General features: G+C 41.5%; 1 pseudogene across 1 annotated transcript; it reads right to left on the bottom strand.

Annotated features, from left to right (window-relative positions):
* Window positions 1–8,226: 8,226 nt before the first annotated feature.
* Window positions 8,227–8,759, bottom strand: LOC308418755 (transformer-2 protein homolog alpha-like; annotated as a pseudogene). Its single transcript has one exon. The product of its transcript is annotated as a transformer-2 protein homolog alpha-like (transcript).
* Window positions 8,760–11,149: the final 2,390 nt, after the last annotated feature.

Raw genomic sequence — 11,149 nt, 5'->3', positions numbered from 1 at the left:
TGGGCCAATTAGAGAAACAGGTCTTTGGGCTACTAGGGTAGACCAGTCTCTAGTTCACATGTCAAGGAGACACAACACAGCTATCTGCAAAGGAATTACAGGCCATCATTCATCGAGTTGACAATAAATAAGCTTAATTTCATTATGACTGGTAATAGTCAACTCAATTTGAAGGGAAAGTTAATGGGGTAAAACTCAAAAGCTGGCAAAAAGAGTAGTAGGAGAGGTCAAACAAAAACTTCAGAGGTATACTTTTTTCTCTTCAAATATTTGAAGTTACATTTCTTTACAAAGATCTACATGTCTAGTGTGCCCTTTGATTGAGTGTATTTTAAATAGAGGCAGTCAGAAGTCTATGACCATGATAAAAATTTAAGCATATGGCAACCACAGAAAGTATCTTGAAATTCATGTTCTGAAAAGCAAGAAAGTATCTTCTTGGTATTTGATTTTTGTTTTATGTGGGTCCTCCCTCCCCTTCTCTCTTTCTCCCTTTCTCCCTCCCCACCCTGTACACATGTGTGCATGCTTGTGGAGGTCAGAGGTCAACTTCATGTGTCTTCCTTGGTCATTCTCCACCTTGTTGAATGAGACAGGTTCTCTCAGTGTCCAGGAACTCACTGATTAGGCTTAACTGGTTAACCATGGAGCCTAGGAACCCAACATCTCTGCCTTTTCAGATCTGGGATTACAAGTGTCTGCTGCCACCCACAAGGATTGATCTCAGGTCCTCATGCTTGGGCAGCGATGACCTTGCCAATGGAGTGATTTACCTTTCCAGCCTCCCTGGTGCTAGAGATCAGACTCCTCAATCTTTCTGTCTGAGGTAGCATAATAGGGTCAGACACCCTGGCCTTGACACAACACCCTTTGAAGCAGACTTATTTCTGTCTGACTTGGGCCAGTGTCTTCTCTCCTCTGAGATTTGGGCTCTTCCTCTTCAAAAGAAACAATATTTACAACTTCTCTAATAATATGTCATGAAGAATCAATGCCATTTTAAAAAGTTGCCTCGTACAATTTGTGTCAGTTATAAATACCCTTTAAATGTGAGTTGAGCTATAAATCTGACATGTGACTCCTCTTCTGGGCATTTGCTATATTTATTGAAAGCACAGTGATGATAAATGTTGTGGCTTCTATTAGGAGCCCAGTCCATTGTGCATCATGGACATTACTCTTTAGCTTGGAGAATTGATTGGTGTGTGGTTTTCTCCCCCCCCCCCCATTTAGGAATAACACACGTACAGCAGAGTGCATGACTTCTAAATGTTCACTGCTTGATGGAATTTCGATATGAACATGTTAAACATACACAATCAAGATCAGCATGGAGCATAATCCAATATGCCTGGTTCTTCTAACAGGGGAAATCAATATTTCTTTTTTTAAAACATTTGTGCATTGCATGTGCATGAATGTAGTGTGTGTATGTGTGTGTGTGCATGCGTGGACATGTATGTATGTGCATGTATGTCCATGTGCATCTGTAGTACAAATATATGAATGTGCAAATGTGGAGGCGAGAACAAAACATGGGGTTCTTCTCTAATTCTCTTTACCCTATTGGCTTGAGACAAAGTCTCTCACTGAATGGGAAGGTCACCATTTCAGCTATGCTGACTGGTCAGTGAACTCTCAAGATCTGCCTGTCTCTGCCTACCAAAGCGGGCATTGTAGGCATGCTCAGCCATGCCTCCCACAGGTTGGCTGTCTGTAATCCTATTCCAGGGGAGGTGAAGACAATAAATGCTCTTGGGCCCATTGACAAGTCATTCTAGCCTAATTGTTGAGCTCCATGTTCATCAGAAGACCCTGTCTCAGAAAACTAAAGTAGCAAGCAGTTGAGGAAGACATGAATGTCAGCCTCTGGTCTCCACACACATACGCACACATACATAGTCCCTTACGCACACATGCATAGACCCACTTGAACATGAACATGCACCATATACACATACACAAAGGGGAAAATGGTCAGTTATTTTGCATAACATTCCTCAATTTATGTCAGTGTGCTGTTTCCTCAAGATGAAATTTAAGCTGTATATTTTTGGCAATGATGCCACTGGAGCACCTGTGGGTGCTTACTTGCTTATGACACATTTGATAGTGTACATTTTCCCACTAACTTAGCTCTTGTTATTAATGTCACACATCTGTATTTATGAACTATAATTTTAATACAATGGAGAAATGTCCTTTCCCTATTTCATTTCTTTATTCAATTACTTACGAATTTTTTATTATTAATTATTATTTATTAAAAAGCTAACAACTTATTTTATTCAATACTTATCAGTTATATACCTTTGGGAGGGGTGCTCTGTGTAGCCCTGGCTGTCTGAAACTTGCTCTGGACAAAGCTGGCCATGAACACACAGAGATCTGCCTGCCTGGGTGTTGGGATTAAGGGTGTGTGTGCACCACCATCCGGCTCAGTTATATGCTTTCTTATAAGTTACTTCTCATGCAGCTCTACAAAATGCCTGACAAAAGCAACTTAAAGTACAAGGTTGGTTTTGGTTCCCAGTCCTAGGCTGCTGTCCTTGGAGGTGGAGTCATGGCTGCAGGAGCTTGAAGCAGTTGGTCACACTGTGTCTACAGCCAGGAAGTAGAGAGCAACGAGAGCTCGTTCTTAGCCTGCTTTGACCTTTCTATGTAGTTCAAGAGGCAGCCCGTAGAATGGTGCTGCACACATTTGACGCTGGTCTTCCCATACCACACTGGGTCCTCACAGGCATGGCCAGAGGCTTGTCTCCTGCCACAATGATATGAACCATTCATTACACCTTGTGTTAGCTGTTTGTTTACTTGGTACCAACCTATATCATAACTATTTAATTCTTTGCATGCTATCCGTAATTGTCACATTTTTATTACTCATCTTGTTCCACCTCTGTTCACTGGGTGACCCTCCAGGTGGCTTCTACCCCACCATTTGTTCATTGCTTGATTTCTTTATTCCCTTTCTTCTTTGTTTTTTGTACTTCCCTAATTTTCTAGACTCACAAACTGTACAGACTCATCTTGTGCTTTCGCTGGCACAGCCCCAGAATCAATCATATCTGTAAGAAGCCATTGTCCTTTTCACTGGGAAATGTCCTTGACACCAAGGTCTAGGCTCTTTGTGTGGACAATGTGATATGATGTCATGGTTTGCATTGTTTCCAAGTTCTCAGAGCAGAAAGAACCAGAAAATATTTATATGTGTGTGTGTTCTAACAAACACATACACAATACACTTATAATTCTGTAACTATCATTTGTCTCTGTTTATCGCTATCCGTGAGGATATATTTTATATACATAAAACCATGGTACCATACCAATAATTCCAGTTTCAGTTAGAGCTGCTACCCTTTTCTTATTTCTCATCCTCAGTTTTTGACCAGCAAATATATAATCTCATGATATATAGAGAAATCTAAATAGGAGAGTAGGTTTTCAGCATGTGCAAAGCCCCTAGGTTGATCTCTCACAACAGAATAAAATAAAATAATAATGTATTCATTAACTTGTTCTGCCTTTTAATGAATGTAGGTTCAGAATTAATAATCTGCACCCCCTGGAAATTTAATTTTCTATAATTCTTTATTCCTGCAATGCATAGTAAAGACTGCTACCATCCAGTTTTTTATAGGTTACTTTGTCTCAGCCTCTTCCCATCTGCAGGGATGGCTGTGTCACTTGGAATACAAGGCCCTCTGTTAGGCCCTGTTCTGTCTGGTTTCCCACTACATCCTGATTGAGTTCATCTGAGTGTTCATGTTTCAATATAGAGCGCCCACAGTTGGACACTGTAGAGTTCTTGCTCAGGTGTCATCTCTCGTCCACTCTTCTCATGGTTTCTTGTTTCTCATTAAACAAAACAAAGCAAAAAGAAAAACAACAACAAAACAAAAAACAAAAAAACAAAAAACTCCAAAACCCAAGGTTACTTTTCTAGTATTGAGATTCAAAACACCATGACCAGGGAAACTTATAGAAGAGCTTATTTGGACTGACAATTCTAGAGGGCTAGAGTCCATCCTGATATGGAACCCTGGCAGCAGGCACTGTGGTAGAAACACTTGAGAGTTCACATCTTGAAGGCCAAGCAGGAAGCAGAAAAAATTAAGTAGCATATGTCTTTAAATTCTCAAAGCCCGCCCACAGTGGCACTCTTCCTCCTGCAAAGCTGCATATGTCCTAAACCTTCCAAACAGCACCACCAACTGGAGATCAAGTGTTCAAATGCCCAAGAGTGTGATAGAGGGACACATCATTAAAAGTAACACAGGTTCTTACTGTCTAGCCCTGGCTGACCTGAAACTTCCTATGTAGAATAGGCTGGCCTTGAACTCATAGAAGTCCACCTGCATCTGTCTCCCAAGGGCTGAGATTAAAGACATGTATCACCAAGCCTGGCTCCACTCATTGTTTATGTGTGTATGCAAGTACCTGTGGAGACTGGAGGACAACCATCATTCCTGGAGGTCATCCTCAGGAATACCACCCTGTTGCAGGAAATCTCCAACCCCAATAAGCTCATGCAAAGGCACAACTTAAAATATTTATAAGTTGTACTCATACATCGGGCAGATCCACCACTGCACTACTCTGTTCCCCAGCTATGAGGTCCCTGCTACTTACAGCTTCTCTGGGCCAAGTGGTTCTGCTCCATCTTCCTTCCATTTCCTCTTCCTCATCTTCTTCCTCTCTCATTCCCTACTCTTCCCCTCTCTCTAAAACCTCCAATCCCACCTGTCCCTTCCACTGCCCTATCGCAGGTTCTAGCCTTTATTTGACCTGTTAGAATGGGGAGAAGGTTCTCATGAAATCACCTGAGTACATGATTTATTCTTCCTCTTGAGGAAGCAAAATTAACAGTGGTATTTTCTATTTCCATGTTCTCATTCTTAATAGCTGAATGGTATTCCATTGTGTAAATGAGCCACATATTCTATATCGTTGGTTGAGGGACACTTGGGTTATTTCCAGCTTCTGGCTATTACAAATAAGACTGCTGTGAACATAGAGGAACACATGCCCTCATGGTATGCTGTGGTAATTTTTGGGTATAGGCCCAAGAATGGTATTGCTGGGTCTTCAGGTAGAACTATTTCCAGTTTTCTGTGGAACCACCAGATTGATTTCCAGAGTGGTTGTACCAGTTTACAATCTCATTAGCAATGGAGGAGTGTTCCTCTTTTTCCACATCCTTGCCAGCATGTGCTGTTGCTTGAATTTTTAATCTTAGCCATTCTGATTGGTGAAGGTGGAATCTCAGGGTCATTTCGTTTTGCGTTTCCCTGATGACTAAGGACTTTGAACATTTCTTTAGGCGCTTCTCCACCATTTGAGATGCTTCTGTTGTGAGGTCTGTTTAGCTCTGTACTCCATTTTTAATTGGGTTATTTGGTTTTTTGGAGGTCAACTTCTTGAGCTCTTTATATATTTTATATATTAGCCCTCTATCTGTTAGTGAAGATTTTTGTTTTTGTTTTTCCAATCTGTAGGCTGTTGATTTGTTCTAACAGTGTCCTTAGTCTTACAAAAGCTTTTCAGTTTCATGAGGCCCCATTTATCAATTGTTGATCTTAGAGCCTGAGCCATTGGAGTTCTGTCTAGAAAACTTCTGTCCCATTAAAGAATTTGAGGCTCTTTTCCACTTTTTCTTCTATTAGATTCAGCATACCTGGTTTTATGTTGAGGTCCTTGATCCACTTGAAATTGAGCTTTGTGCAAGGTGATAAATATGGATCTATTTTCATTCTTCTACATATAGACAACCAGTTAGACCAGTACCATTTGTTTAAGATACTTTCTGTTTTTCCACTGTATGTTTTTAGTTTCTTTGTCAAAGATCAAGTGTCATAGGTCTGCAGGTTTATTTCTAGGTCTTTGATTCTATTCCATTGATGGACCTATTAGCTAAAAACTACAGAATACCTAAGATACAGCCTACAGACCATAGAAAGTGTAACAAGCAAAAAAGCCCAAGTGAGGATGCTTCAGTCCCTCTTAGAATCAGAAAGAAGACAATCACAGGAAGTAGAGGGAGGGCAAGTACATGGGTGGGAGAGGGGAGGAGAAAAAAGGGGAACAGGATTAGGTATGGGGTGGGTGGGGATAGGAGAGATGCTCAGAGGGCCAGAAGATTGATTAGAAATATGCAGTCTCAGGGGTGGGAGGTGGGGGAGACCCTCTAGAAAGTACCAGAGACCTGGAAGGTGAGAGACTTTCAGGATTAAATGGGGGTGACCTTAGCCAAAATGCCAAAAATTGGGGAGAAGGAACTCGAAGAGCCCACCTCACTCCAATAGATAGACAGGCTTCAAGTGGAGGGGCAGAGTTAATCCACAGTCAAGATTCTGAGCCAGAATTGTTCCTGTCTAAAAGAACTGCAGGGACAAAAATGGAGAAGAGACTGAAGAAAAGGCATTCCAGAGGGAGTCAACTTATTGGTGGTGGTGAACCAAAGCCTGACACTATTTCTGATGATATGATTTGCTTCCAGACAGGAGCTTAGCATGGCTGTACTCTGAGAAGCCCTATCAGCAGCTGACTAAGACACAGATACTTACACCCAACCATTGACTGAAGTCAGGGACCCCTATGGTTGAATTAGGGGAAGAATTGAAGAAGCTGAAGGGGACGGCAACCCCACAGAAAGGTCAGCAATCTCAACTAACCATGTAACCATATACACAGGCTGGTCTGAGGCCCACAGCACATTTATAGTAGAGGACTCACTGGTCTGGCCTCAGTGGGAGCAGTTGCGGCTAATCCTGGAGAGAGGGGGGAGGCCTGGTGTGTGTGGGGGGAACACCTTCTTGGAAGCAAGGGGGAGGAGAAATGGGATGAGGAACTGTGGGAGTAGGGACAGGGAGAGAGGATAATGACTGGAATGTAAATTTTTCAAAAGTCAATATGTATAATTAAAAAAATGGTGTTTGATACTGTTCATTCAAGAGTTCAGGAAAGATGAATTTATCAGAGACTCCAGGATGGGGTGGAGTGCTAGTGGTTTTGGTAAGAGCCACATTAGGATGTGTTCTTTATAAGTAAGAGATGTTAACAGATCTGAGCTGACATGCAAACCTGTAACAGTTCGGAAAACACCACCACCAAAAACAAAAACAAAAAACAGTAAAAACAGATAAAAAGTGAAGTCTCTCCAGGTACTTGGAATCACATGTGGGTAGATTTACATTGAGTTGAGGTTCTTTTTTAAATTTAATTTTATGTACATTGCATCCATATATGTCTATGTGAGGGTGTCAGATCCCCTGGAACTATAATTACAAACAGTTGTGAGCTGTCATGTAGGTACTAGGAATTGAACCCAGGTCCTTTGGAAGAACAGCCAGTGTTCTGAATGGCTGAGCCATCTCTCCAGTCCTGAGTCAAGAGTTCTTTTATTTTTTCATTTTAAAATTAACTTTTATTTGAAATTACTCTTCCCCACATGCATTTCAGGATCCTATACAATAACCCATGTCCCAATACCAAAACTTCTAACAGCAAGTTATACAATTTTCTAGGTAATAAATAAAGGTTGTCCTTCAATGATTAAGGGAATACTTAAGTTTCCGTAAATTTAACTTAAAGATCACACTTTAAGTTTATGAGGTTTAACATGTAAATTCAAATATAACATGTCTTGTAGGAATTACAAGTTTTTAACTTCTAAAAGGTGACTTAATTTTTAGGTTCAAAGTTATCTTTAAAAGAAATATCCCACATTTTCTCCTAGAGCTTCAAACTTTCTGCATTCAGCTGTTCAACTGTTTCATGCCGCTCCAGACACACCTGACCTGACTGACCTAAAGTGTTATTTATCTTCCCCAAAGATTAAAGAGCAGTTTGTCATAACCACAGACTTCTAATGTCTACTACAATATCCATCAGAGAGAGCTTTCAATAAAGCGGCTTCTTTCCTCATAGTAAGAAGCTGGCAAAGAAGAAGTACAAAGCGTAGCATGGCGCTCCTTTACTGAGATGTTCAACTGCTAAAGAGACAGTCACACCTTTAAGAGTACAACAAAGGGTGGGAAACAGCAACACCACTGGCCATGAATAGATTAAAATAAACCAGATTTTTGTTGTTGTTTTTTAAAGGACTGGGAAGCAATGGAAGCTTGGAAATCCAAAATCAAAAAAAAAAAAAAAAAAAAGAAAAGAAAAAAAAGAAAGAAAGAAAGAAAAGAAACAAAGTCCTTGAGCACAATCACTCCAGTATTAATAGCGTCTTGGGCTATAAGAACGGGATCTTGATCGTAACCTGTAGCGACTGTAGTAAGGAGAGGGCGACCTTCTTCTGTACCGGTAATCATAATCTTCGTATCTGTCACAGCTTCGATCATATCCTCTATCGGAGTAAGAATCTCGTTGTCTGCCTCCGCCACCACCGCCACCGCCTCCGCCACCACCGCGTGAGTTGGTCTGCCCATGTAAATGCCTGGCGTAGGTGTGTGTGCTCTCTCGGTGATAGAATAATCCACGCGAATTCTTCTACCATCCAGCTCCATCCCATTTGCTCTTTCCATAGCCTCCTTGGAGTCCTCTATCCTCTCAAAATACACAAAAGCAAATCCACGTGACCTCCCAGTTCGCTGATCATAAACAACATTAACACCACTCAGAGGTCCATATCGAGAAAACACGTCACGAAGATCTCTCTCTGTTGTATACAGACTGAGGCCAAATACTCCCAGGCAAGTGTTAGGATCTGGGTTAGCTCTGCTGCCAGTGTGCCTTCTGCGGTTAGACATTGGAGAGTGACTCCGGTCCTCCACCACCTATACTCTGGTGTGTGGGACCTACTTCAAGATCGTCTCCTATGAGAGTGCGACCTGGATGGAGTGTAGCGTCTATGAGAATGCTTCCTTGACCTTGACCTGGATTTTGATCGTGATCGAGAATGGGATTCAGAATGTTTGGAAACCCTTGATGGACTACGAGATCCTGACCTGCTCTCTGATTTTACACGAGCAGGAGTTCCAGTTGGAGATTTTGACTGAGAGCGAGACTCTCTGCCCTCGAAGTTGTTCCCCTCTACATCGCTCATGTTGGCCAAGTGCTCCCGAGAACTAAATAAGAGAAATGTCTCGGCTTGGGGGCCGACTTGCTAGTTAGTCACCGTGCGGTTTGGACTGTGGGGAGTAAGAAGGCGGCTACAACGGTCGGTGCGCTCCACTCCCACTAGCTCGTACATTCAGGCAAAAGGGCCAAGTCAAGAGTTCTTAAGAGAAGACATTGATGTAAGATCAAATGTAAGACTGGTGAGCCTTAAGGCCTGATGAGCAGTTCACCAAAGAGGGAAAAAAATACAGAAAACCGAGAGATACAGGCATACCCCACCACCAGCCCCTGCTGTGGAGAAGGAGGTTTTCAGGAAATGGGCCAGAGATGCTTGAGGTAAAGACCATGTACAGTGCCGGAGATCCCTATGTTATATCGTGGACTTATTGGTCATCTATTTGTGATAAAAAAATTTTCTGGAAGCAGATGTGTCTTGGTTCTTGGTGTCCCAGGAATATCAAATGCACAGTGGATAGACCTGCATAGATAACAGTGCAAGTCAAAGACATTAAGCTCAGAGGAGGAGTGGGCAGCTGTCTCCTCTGAGGAAACCGGGTGCACTTCTTTCCTGGGTGCAGAGAGTGTTCATTCAAACTAGTAGAGGGGTATAGGTCTAGCCTAGGAGTTGGGAACAGGGATAGCTAAAGAGGTGAGTGACTATTTCTCCATTGACCGTAGGCTAGACTAAGCAGATAAAGCTAGTCCATGAAGTTCACTAGGGTGAAGGAAATGTACAGCGACTCAATAAAAGTGCTCCAGGATGCACCATCCAGGTAACTAATCCCATGGATGAAATATTCTCATGCTGTTATACTTTGCTGAGAGCTTGCCTTAGCATAGACTCTTCTCTGTGAACTTCTGTAACCACCTGACAACTTCTCAGAACAAATTACAGTAGACTTTCTGAGAGTCCCCTGGTCTTATTGAGGAGACCAAACTTGGTTACAGAATGGGGGCTCAGGACTTCACACTATTGTCCTGTTTGCCCTCTACAAAAATGTCTCATTCAATATACATAACCTAAGTGGTTTTCAGATATAGAGACACATTTAAGAGATATTCCAGTGCACCCAAAGAGTGAAGAGAGAAATTGATTCATAAATAGTAAAAATGGGTATTATAGCAGAATAAAAAGAGATGCTCCAAAGCCTATGCTATTAAGAATCCCAGTGCTGAGAATGGTTTCCTCCTAAGGAGTTTTTGGCCAGGGAAGCCCTAGACACTCCTGAAACAATAAACATTATTACCAGTGATGTTGGTCACATTCCAGAAGTGGATAAGACCCTATCTCAGAAGGCATCACAGGCCTTGGTTATAGGACTAGAAGAAAGATTAAGAGTGAAGACTAAGAAGTCTAAGATGAATGTGTCCCTTCCCTGCGGTCTACTCCGTATAGTGCTAGAATGTGCTGTTAAATTGCTATAGATAATTATTGCTCAAAGTCCTTCTCAGCTGTGGATCCTGTCTGTGCCAGATGAAAGTGCCAGACACTATGTGTCAGCTAGAACTATTACTGTGTGAGGGATTATGGAGAAAACTAATTTTCTGATTGGATTTAAGGGCCTGCTCCACAGGGAAAACATCACAACTGGTTCTAGGAACTGAGATAAGTGTGTGACCAGGGAAATAATAGGCCCTCAATGGAAAAAAAAATTGCTTTAGTTTCAATAAATAAATATGGCACACAGGATAAGATACTTTCCAACATTTGTAATTACAACCAGAGTATGACATAATTATTGCTGATGATGTTCATTTATATATTTTTCCTGTTTCAGATTTTCTTCCTTTTCTACATTTGTATTTTATAGCAAAAGAAATACCACTAAGACTAACCTCTCTAAAAACAGACAGAATGATTCCTACTTGAGTTAGAAGACTAAAGAGTCAGACTTGTATATCACTCCACCCAATGGATCATTGCAGAATAGCACATGGAAAGGATGCAAGAATAGATGGAGTGTTGTATAGCAGTTTCCTCCAAGATTAAAACTTTCTATTTTGGGGGAAAACTTATAAGATATAGGATCTGAAAATTGAAGTGAGGCAACAGGATGTTCTAAGGGAAGGTGAAACATTC

This window comes from Micromys minutus (assembly GCF_963924665.1).
Source record: "Micromys minutus genome assembly, chromosome: 3".
NCBI lineage: Eukaryota > Metazoa > Chordata > Mammalia > Rodentia > Muridae > Micromys > Micromys minutus.
The sequence above is the reverse complement of the archived record's forward strand: the minus strand, read 5'-3'. Positions and strand labels throughout refer to the sequence as shown.